Here is an 11039-nt window from a genome sequence, read left to right as displayed (position 1 = left end):
GAGAAGAAAACTCACAATAAACAGGAAAGGCATCTGCTGGGATAAACAGCAGCTGCCTCTGAAATTCAAATATCAGGGTGTGTGATCAATGTCACGCAGCACCTTAGTACTCAAATCAACCTTCTGAGACATCAAGACTGTCTCCTGCTGTTGCAGACAATGCATCTTATAATGAGTTTAATAAACTCATCTCAAAAGCAGTGAGATTTTCCATTCCCAATAACCCCCCTTGGAAAAGGCAGAATTTGATTGCTCTGATGGTTAACAACCTTCTTCTAATTTCCAGTTGAAATTTGTGTGTGGCCAGTTCATATGCAATTGCTCATGTGCCAGCACCATCTCTAGCTAGGCAGTTGTTTGGACCAGAGCTCAGAGTTTGAGCCAAGTCCCAATACACCAATTTAATTCCATCCCTACTTTCAAAACCACACCTAAAATTTGTAATTTCTTGGCCTTTTAAGGTGGCAAGTTTATTAAAACATGATACAGTTTCTAAAAGGAAATAATAAAGAGGGGATGAACATGGATGGAACAACCCTACTAATTCCATGAGTGTTAAACTGAGCAAATATGCAAATTGGAGAAAGCCAACTGCTTCAACCTTCATAGCACACACATGTAGTTACATATTCTTCCTGTGCCTAAGGTAAGTTTTAATGTTCAACAGCCCTAGATAGTTAGAGGTATTGTATTAAATAACAGATGCTGTACCACCTTATCCTATTATTAGTGGCCAGTATCTACAGGTTCCCGTGGCACTGGTCTAGTCAGGTGGAGCCATCTCAGTGTTGTGTACATATTTGCAAAGTTAAAACATGTTCTGCATTCTCTCCCTATTTAAATCAAGTACCCCATGGTTGGATAGTTTGATGCCTCAAGCATTCTTTTCTCCAAGGACTTCTCTAACTCCCAAGGGCCCTTGCTCACCTTTCTGTGACGCCCTTGCAGCTCCTATCCTGATGTGGTGGCAGCAGCCAGCCAGGCTGGAGCCTCTTTGGTGACTCCATCAGAAGAGGGTCCTGGTGTGCAGTGTCTTCATCCAGCCCTTTCTCCAGTCCTGCTCATTTCCCCATGACCACAATCCCCGAGGGGAGGGACTCCTTGAAAGTGACAAGTATGCAGAATTAAAAGCGTTTGTTCTGAACCTACATTAAGTTAGTTACTGTGTGTAATATTACACCTGTAAGAAGTATTGCTGCTTTCAAAGGGACCTTTTGAGCCTTTCAAGCATATTTTAGAAAGTTTCTTCTTGATCCTGCTTGTAATCCATTCATAGCCTGAATCAGGAGGACTTGTTGGACTTGAGGACTTCTGAGTTTTAGAAATAATTAAAACAAAACTTTTCTCTTTTTTTTTTTCATATAAGGGAGAACTATCACACAGTGCTTCTTTGACTTCAAATGTCTGGTCAGAACTGCTCAGGTGTAACTAAACCAGCTCTGAAACTGAGAAACCAAATAACTTTGGGTGGGGTACCAAGACAGGGATTATTTCAGCTGCAAATCAGAACGATTACAGAAAGAAAAGGAAAAGGAGAAAGATACAGAAAGAAAACAGTGTTTGCCATGATGACTTTGGCATTTTGTGCAGCTTTTTTTACTCAGGGCCGTTCTCAGTACACAAGTCTACTCCTGAGCAGCACGAGCCATCTGGAGGAGCCTTCTGCTGCCTTTCAGCCCCAACAACTGTTTAAATCTCTCAAAATTCAACTTCAAATCAAGGGGGGTGTGTTTTGTTGGTGCTTTTTTGTTTGGGGGAGGTTTCTTTATTCATTTTTCCCACATGCACCTCCCTGTATCCCCCACTGCGGTCGGAGCCGTGCCCCGGCACCGCGGAGCGCATCTCCCGCCGCACGGCCCCTCGAGACGATGCTCCAGCCCCGCACTGCAGGTACAGCCGAGCGCGGGACAACAATGGACGGCAGCCGGGGCGGAGGACACTGGCGTTGCCGCCGCCCCTCGGCCAAGTTGGAAGCCGGCGGAGGGCGAGGAGGGCTGGCAGCCCTTCCAGCTTGGCCGAGGGGCGGCTGGGGAAAGGCGGCGGACGAGTCCCCGCTCGCTGCCAGATAGTGATCCACTGCGGGCGGGCGGGCGCGGGAGGAGGAGCCCAGGTGTCCCTTCCTGCCACATAGTGCGCCGCCCCTTTCCCCGCCTGCTCCCGCGGTGCTGCTGGCGCTCCCGCCGCCGGCGCGCAGGGATGGACTGACTGCAGCACAAAGGCGCGGGCCCGCCGAGGTAAAGCTGCCGCGGGGCCGGCACGGAGCGGGGAATCTGCCTCCCCACCGAACCGAGGCTGTGGCCGCCCCGCAGCCGGGACCGAGGCAGGGGGCGGTGGCGGCGCTGGAGGCCCCGACCGCTGCCCGCGATGCCGCAGCCGCTCCGGCGCTGCGGGGGGAGCGCGGCCGCGGCGGGATGGGATGGGATGGGCCGGGGAGCGGGACCCGCTGCCCATGGGAACGGGGGGGACCGGCCCGCGGGTCTGCGCAGCGCTCTGGTCCGGGGGATGCTGCAGTGCTGCCTCCGCACCGGGCTGGGCAGGAGGACGGGGCTTTAAATAATGCGCCTCTGCCCCGAAAGTCCGCTAATCAAATAAAACCTTGCGAGTATTTGCTGTAACTATGGACTGCCCTTGCTCCACCGCACGGCTGCGGACTCCCTGTGCGTCTCGGGAAACTTAACTGCAATTGACATTATTTAGGCTTTTTGAACGTTTAGCGCGCCCAGCTGCACCTTTGCCGTGGGTCGCGGTGCGGAGAGCCCGGGAATGCGCTTTCCCTGTGCGGGCACACGCATTCCAGTCACGGCAGCGCGGACCCACCGGCGTGACCAGCATCAGCCCCGCCACGCTCGCTGCTGCGGGCTCGCCGTGGCCTCGCGGTCCCCAGTTCTGCTCCCAGTTTGGAATTATTGCCGTTCCGTGTTTGTGTTAGCGAAGAGGAAATTCAGGATTGCTGCCTTGAACTTTAGGCTCCAGAAATGATGATTTATGACGGGCCTCTTGGAAGTTTGTTCCTCGGTGTTAGGTCAGTTTTCATTTCGTATTATAAAGCTTATTTAGGAATTCGGAGCGGAGTTACCTTTCAGTGTTCACTGCAGACTTCAGGACAGGCACAGTCTGCGTGGCCAGATGTGGTTTTAGCAGGGGAGCCTTGGAATAGCTGTGTAAGGACAGTAGAACATGGACCTGGGTTTCCTCTTTTTCTGTCTTCGCAGCATTGTTAAGTTACAGGGAGGTTGCGCCTGAATCTGCTGGTTTTCATTCACAGGTTCTGGAGTTATGTCTGGAGGGCAGTGATGTGATACCAAGCAGAGGAAGAATGTGTAGGCTTGTGCCTCATCTGCATGGTGCCACTATGTGGAGGAGTTAGTTTTAAAACAAATAGATAAAATCAATGGCAATGAATATCTGGGCAAAAAATAGTTGGCCAAGGGTTATAAAAGCATGAATGTATGGAATTGCTGAGTTGTGTGGGAGAAGTTGCTGCTTAAATGAGCTTTGGTTCCAGTGGAATGAAGTCTGATAAAGGTGACCTCATCCTTCAAAAGAGGACTTTGGTGGGCCTGGGGCAGTTTTAGGCTGTCTCACTTGCCTTCTGATCCAGTTGCTGGTGACTGGAATAAAGTGCAGGTGTGGCAATGTGTGTGATCAGCTGGGAAGGGATGGTGTTGGCTTTTGGGGGGAGCAGTGCAAGACAGGGCAGTTCTGCACGTGCCTGCTTTGACAGCAGATCTGCTGTGAAAGACTCCCTTTTGCCTCCCTGCCAGGGTTCACTTTGTACCAGGGAGTTCTCAGGACTGCACATCCAGCCACTGAGGTGGCCTTGCTGGATGGAAACTGTGTGTGAATGAATTGTACAAGCCTCCTTGGTGGCATCCAGTACTTACAGGGAAAGAAAGTGTCAACTCTGGGAACAGCATGAGCTCTTTGGACAAGCTCCTCAATGCTGCTGGGAGTAAGGAGTGCATGTGTTTCTTGGTGAAACAAAATGATAATTGTGTGATTAATAGAGTGTACCAGTTTTAACTTTGGATATTGTCATGTAACACTTTTGGTGATACTCGTGGGGTTTTTTTCAGAAGACATTATTTGAGCTTATTTTTCTCTGGGAGCATGTGAAGCCCCGAGCAGGAACAGGTGGACTGTTTGGAGGTTGATTGTTTAATGATAGAGGTTAGTGCATGATGATGATGATGATGATGATTAAGCATGTCCTTAATTCCTGACCAATAGATGGAGTGCTGCTATGCTTTAGGATATCTGGGGATTTAATGGTCTCTTAGTTAAATCAGTCATTATCCTTGACTCTTGCCTGAGGATTGAGACAGCTGACATTTTTATTTAAGGAAATGGTGATTTTTTAGGGTGGTGCAGTCATGCTGTCATGTACACCATGATCATCTAACCCAAGGGGAAGGTCCAGGTGGTGCCTCTCATGCCAGAGGCTTTGCACTGCTTGTAGAGTGGTTGGACCGGAGCGATCTGGGTGAATGGGACTGTCTGGCTGTGTCGGTCAGTGAGATGTACTGCAACTCTTCTGGTGACCCTTTGCTGGTAATGAAATCAGTGGGCTGTTCAACAGGGCTGGCTGAGCTGAGCTGGGCTTGCTGAAGCTGTGCTGGAATGGTCCCTGTTGCATGTGATGTTAGAGGTGACATTGCAGGCGAGGCTGCCTGCTTTTGTTCAGCTCCACTTGTTACAGGCCAATGACCTGGCATAAGAGTCTGTTTGCTGTGAAAATCATGAGAAATTAATGTGTAAGAGATGAAAAATGAAAACTATTTCAAGGCAGGCCAACATTAGTTTGTTTCCTTTCGTAAGGGGAATGTTTTACGGATCAAAAACTGAAATGAAAGAAGGCAAAAGGCTGCTAGTTTATCCCCTTTTAAAGTCATTGTTGCTAGCTAAAACTGCAGCAAATGTCCTTGCCATGCTGTGGATGGTGTTGGAAGGATGATGCTTTTAAAAGAACAATTTAATTTATGAGAATAACTTGTGTGACTTTGAGATGATGCATAAAATTGCCTTTCCTAGCTTTTTTAAAACTCGATACAAAATTTAGTTTCCTTAAAAAATGCTCTGTAACTTTAGCAGCCATAGTAACCTCTGGCTATTATTCCCCTTGTAAATCAATTCTGCATTTTCATAGTGCTGCTCTTTCAAAAACTGAGGCAGTCATTGTTTTGGTATTGACTTAAAAGAATGCAATCTATATTATTTAATAACATTGCTTCCCATTACATCACAGGCTTTTCTTCAAGCTATGTTTTGAAATTCCTGTTGCTGTATGAGTGATGGTGGTAGATGGTGGTGTGGCTTCTGGTAGGGTTCTTGGAGGGTAGTTGTCTTTTGTGTAGCATTTTTTGGCAGATGAAGATGAATAAAACCTACTTGACCCTTAGGGAACAGGCAGTAACTTAGTCATTGTGTGTTAATATTAGCTCTGTCTGCCCACAGAGTCTACTCTGCTTCTATATTAACTTTGAGTCACTTGGCATATGGGCCAACACTGGTTTTTTTTCTGTGTTCAAGATAACACATGTCATTGTACATCATCACAAATGAGATTGAGGGATTTCTTTTAAAGATAACTGAAGAAGTATGTGGCTGTTTTGTGGACAATTTGTGGTCCACGCTAATAGTTAGGAAAAACAGATTTCAATTAATTGGTTAGATAAAAAGGTATCTTTTGTTATAGTATGCTCTTAATCTTGGCTAGGGCAAGGGGAGAGCTCACTTCAAAATCTAGAGTAAATTGAAAAATGTTGATTGCTAAAAGATTGAGATTTTCTACAGATTAATTGAAAAGTTGTGTAATGAAAGAAGACTTGAGAGCTTCAGACCTCCACATGAGGGTGATGGCTCCTGATTGTTTTAGTCTCCCCTGAATCATTACAGTTTGTTGATTGTAATGTAGGTACCTAGTTACTTAAGACTCTGGGAGCATATTAAATTTAGTTTGTGTCTTATGGTAGTAGTGTCGGTTCTGCTTAACAAGGATGCAATCAGCTGTTAAAGTGCTAATTAGGGAAATATTATAATGGTCTCATTCATTGTCCCAGTCTCTTAAACTGTTCTGGTCTTGGCTAGAAAGAAACTTTGCTTGCCTTGTATTGTTTAACATTAAAATCTAAGTGACATCAAAGCAGAAGGCAGTTTTCATGTGAGTCAGCAGGTTGAGGTGCAGATCAGTAAATCACGAACTGCTGTGAGAGCTCCAGCTCACTTTGTAGCATTTCACATTGTTTCCTTGACCCACAGCAGCTAACAGCTGGTAAATCCCTTTTCCCTTGTGCAGTAGGAACCTCCTGAAGTTACTTCTCCAGCTGAAGTACGTGGCAAGTCTTGAATACCATGGATTTGACAGCAGTTTGCTGCTGTTCTATTGTTGCTGTGCTGGCCTGAACGAGCACTGCACAGTGCTGGCGTTACTGGCAGCTGGCACTTCAGCCAAGAGCTGAACTTGCTGCTGTGTTGGCCAAACTAAGAGGATTCTTGGAATTGCTTTGAAAATCTCTGCTTGTTGTCTTTATCTATACCTATACTAACTGGTCTCAAACTTTTTTTAAATTAATGCATATATTTAAGTGTTCATATGATTCTTGAAAACAAACATTCCTCTGCATATCTTCCATAGCTGTTACACTAAATACAGCATAGTTTAGAAGCCACGTGGATTTGCATCTTGTGTTTGCAGAAGTGCAGTAAATGTCAGTCCTGGAAGCAGGATGCTTTACCACCCAACCTGTGCATGTCCTTCTGATGGTAAATAGACTGCAAAGTAGGAAAGCTTGCTTAATGGATATAAAGCTTGCTTAATTGTTCCAATACAGTCAAAACAAGGCAAGAAAAATAGAATTTGAAATATGTATTATTCCCCCCTCCAAATGTAGGCTGACTTTTTTTGACAGCTCTAGAAGTCTTGGCAAAATGCTGTGGAAGCAATTTGGTACTGAAGTTGTCTGTGTGATTCAAATAAATCATTTCTAGAGGAGTGTGAGTTATAAATTGGTTGGGTTCAGAGAGATTGCTGATATTAGTGTGTTATTTCATACAATCCAATATCCCAGCGCTCCTTAGCAGTTTAGTCTTTATGGATGGATATACAAAAAAACTCCTTATTTATAAGAAGCATCAGTAAGGCCACTGAGTCAAGTATTTGAAAGCTGGGAAGTGCTTTCCAAAGAAAATACCCTGCATTTAGAAATGAAAATGAAAGTTCAGCATTGAAAAGTACACTTAGGAGCCTGGATGTTAGGAAGAGTAGAAGTTTTGGCTCATGTGCTTCACATCTAGCAGATACTTAGCAGAGGCAACCTTCAGCCTGTCATATGAAAAATTAGGTGAAATTGAAAATAGGATTTTGGGACGGAAACAGTGGACAATGCTAGGCAGTGCATCCAGCTCTGTCTAGAACTGAATACAATGACTCAAAAGTACTGACCTCACAAGTACCTTTGTGTTTTCCTGACTCAGAAACACAGCCGCTTTTAGGAGTGCTAATGAATTGTATAACCATTTCTCCAGTCTCCTGGTCAGTGCTAAAACACAATTTAAGCAAGCTATCTTTTAATATACCTATTACTGCTGCACACCAGACAATATACCATATTTCCTGTGTATCCTAAACCACCAAAACCAAACTTAAAAACTTTGTTCTTGGAACATACAGTTTGTATTTGGAGATTGCATGATACAAGTAGCCCGTGGAAGGTCAGATCAAGTGTTCTGTATGCTTATTTTCAGTTGTATCATCTGTCATTTCTGTGGAGGTTCTGAGATTTTAGATGCAAGAAGCTGTGTATAAAACTAATACCTGGCATTCCTTTGTTAACCGAATACATTAGCCCTTCTGATGTAGCCTTGCTGTCATAATAAATGAATAACTAGTTTAATAGATATTTCTGTTATCATGGTTAAATTGTGCCCACAATAAGCCCATCGTTCTGTTTCAGATTTTGATTGCAAATGAAGCATTGTACTAAATATGCAGTCAAGGGTTAATTGTCTTTGTAGAGTTAACAGTTAGCCTGTACAGTTTCTGGCTTTCAATTGCAACTGTCGTTAAATGCCTAAATATGTCTAAAAATATATGCAAAGTCAAAAGTCTTCTGGTACCTCAAATATTTTTTGTCCCAGCAGTGAGAGCAGAAGCAAAGATGTTCAGTGACTTTAATTCACTTACTACTTACTTACAGTTCCCCCTTAGGGCAAACTGTATTTTCAGGCAAAGGCTGTATAACTTTCTTATTACTGAAGTTATTGAGGTTGTAAAAGAATTTGTGGGTATGTGTCATATTCCCCCCCCCCCCCCCCGCCGCCCCCATTCCCATCAATGGATATAATAATGAATACAAATTAGATTTCCTACTGACATGCTGATTGTTATGGGCTGGCTATACAGAGCTATTTGTCTTTTACACGTAGCTGACTTGGCATTCAAAGGACACATGCATGTTCTCTGTTAAATGGCTTAAGGACTGGAGTGACACAGTTGGGGAGCTTGGCAGATAACTTTGCGTGTGCATGATTTGGAACAAAAAAACTCCATCTTCTAAGACAAAGTGTCCAAAGTAGATCTTTCAGTCAAATTTTCATAAATATTTTTATTGCAGAGATTTAACCCTGAGCAGCTGAAGAAGAAAGAACTTGTGATGCATACTTTAATAATGGCTTTTACCATGTTTTGTAAAGCCAAGTATGTCTGTAACCAGCAAAGCTCTCTTTAAGTGTTTGTCTTGTTCCTTACCAACCTTGTCAAAATCATAGGTCTGGTATTAAGCATAAAAATAAGTAAATAAATACACAGAAGAATTTGCAAATACTTTGAAATTTGTGGTGTTTTAAAGTAATTTAAAAAAAATAATCAAAAAGCAGAAACCAAACCCAATAATCTGGCAGTCAGGGTCCCCCTCTCCTTTTTTTTTTTCCCTCTGTTTCAAACTTGTTTTAAATACTTTGGCAGCATGCAAAGAGATGGGATACATCTGTGTAGTGCTAGCAGTAGTGAGTCTGTGCTCAAAAACAGGTTAGTTCAAGAAAAAAGCACTAACTTGAAATGAATCCAGGTAGCTTCCTAGTTAAAATGTATCAAATAACATAAAGCATGTGAACTCAAGACTACTCAGTTTAGCTATATAAAACATTTAACCTATAAAACATCAGGAGTTTTTTTATAGGTACCTGGATAATTTGCCCTTAGGTAGCAGAGAGGCAGAGCGGGTTGGTTCCCTTTTTACATCAGATGTTTTCCTTTGGGCCAAGCATTTGGGGGAAAAGTGAAATACTGCTTCCTCTTTAAATGGTTGTTGCGTATACATTATGCTCTTTGTGTGTGTTTGCTTAAACTTAGGTGTTTTTATAGAGAAGTGCCCCTAATTTTACACACCCTAAGACAGCTCCTGGTTAAGGGCTAGATTTCAAAAACTGCTTAGTTCTTCTCAAGCACCACGCCATACAAAATGGATTTTTTTTGCTCTCTGGTCACCAGAATGTTCTTGTTTTCTTGCCATTCCTAATGTGAGTGTTTTATTGCACGTCAGTGTTTCTAATCAAATTGAGTGTATTGCCAGGTGGGATCCTGTGTCCTTCAAAAGGTCTTAAATCTGAAAGTCTCCATTTACCTGGATCAAGACACCTCTCTCCAGTGATGGACCAAAAGTGGCCAATGGAGACTGTTAAATGTGGTGTGATTTCTTCTATACCAGAGAAGTGTCATTAAACAAGGGTGGTCAGCATTTCATTTCTGTGCTTTGGGAAGTCTTTGCTTAGATGTGAAAGTTGCCGTATCCGTCCTCAGCTGGCAAACACATATGACATTACTCAGAGCAAAAGGGAGGGAGAACTCTGAATGGAGACACAGAGGTAGGAGCATTCTGCTCCATAGGCAAGGGAAGCAGGAGCCCAGGCTTACCCAGGGGTTCCAGTGCCAGCACCTTTGTCTACCTGGTCTTTTCCTGTAGCTGAAAGAACAGACTGCCTGGCTCATATGTATCAGCAGAGTGATGTGTGTATGGGCAGCCCTTTTCAAGAACCTTGAGTGCTGTATGACACTTGTCGCCAAATTTGGGTCTGTGAACTCTTCCACAGGAGCCCCAGAGACAGAACAAAGTTATTGTCCCACTTGTGTAAGGAGATTCTGCCTCTCCACTGGGAAGACTATCAGTTTCTTTGTTGAAAAGGGTTGAAATCTTCCCTCTGGGTGAAAGCAGTAAAAAAGTACTATTACTATTGGCTAGTATGTTGCATAAGACTAATGTATGTGCAATGTTGACTAAAAAGAATTGGCTAATGGTGGGAGTAAGAATAACAATGTCATATTTGTAGCCTGGGTTAGCCTTTAACAAGACAAAATAGCTTGAGGTATACCATGTAACGCTAGTGTCTGGCTACTATCAAACATGCTGCAAATATATAGTAACAGGTATTGTGTGCAGTAAATTTATCTTTGTGGTAGAAACCTGATGTTGTTGCTATTCCCAGGGGCTAAGTTGAATTACATTATTGCTGAGCTGAGCAAACAGAGCTTTGCTTATAGTACACATACAGACAAGGCGGTTCTTCACAGAAAGGTGACCTCTGCTGTATTTTGGTTTCAGATTTCACAGGGACCTATTTCAAAGTTTCTAGCTTCAGTCCACACCCTGCTGGTAGTTAGCTATAAAACTCTCTTTGAAGTAAGTAAAAAAAAAATCTGTCCTTTATTACTTTAATGAAGTTAGATAAAGGTCATTTGTTTACCCTTTTGTGTTATAGACTGCTTCCACTGTTGCTTGTCGATATAAGTGATAGTTCAGAGATGAAACTAAAGCTACAGAGTTACTGGTTGCAATGTGAAAATGTATAGTGCAAGTATTTTTATAGCTCTTCTGTTTATTAGTTAACTTGAAGAATGTGTACTAGCATATATTTGTACTGGGGAAGCTATTATGCTTGACAGGGCATAATATAGTGTACTCCTTCCAAGGTTATTCTACCCTGTCTCTAAACTTTTTCTGTGTTTCTCTTTCTCTCCAAAACCAATTTAAAGAACCAAATTAAAG

At 43.3% G+C, this 11039-nt stretch overlaps 1 protein-coding gene across 5 annotated transcripts in view; it reads left to right on the top strand.

Annotated features, from left to right (window-relative positions):
• Positions 1 to 1871: 1871 nt before the first annotated feature.
• ADD3 (adducin 3) overlaps positions 1872 to 11039 on the top strand; it is a 96523-nt gene continuing 87355 nt past the window's right edge. For 2 of the 5 annotated variants that reach the window (XM_071563437.1, XM_071563431.1), the window contains exon 1: positions 2143 to 2234. The gene's annotated coding sequence lies outside the window, so the exon portion shown is untranslated. Of the gene's footprint in view, positions 1891 to 2142; positions 2235 to 2920; positions 3023 to 11039 lie in introns of those variants that run through there. The other 3 variants (XM_071563434.1, XM_071563436.1, XM_071563432.1) reach the window with 3 other exon arrangements.

This window comes from Pithys albifrons, chromosome 9 (assembly GCF_047495875.1).
Source record: "Pithys albifrons albifrons isolate INPA30051 chromosome 9, PitAlb_v1, whole genome shotgun sequence".
Taxonomy (NCBI): Eukaryota; Metazoa; Chordata; class Aves; order Passeriformes; family Thamnophilidae; genus Pithys; species Pithys albifrons.
Note: the sequence above shows the minus strand (reverse complement) of the source record. Positions and strands in the feature narration are given on the sequence as shown.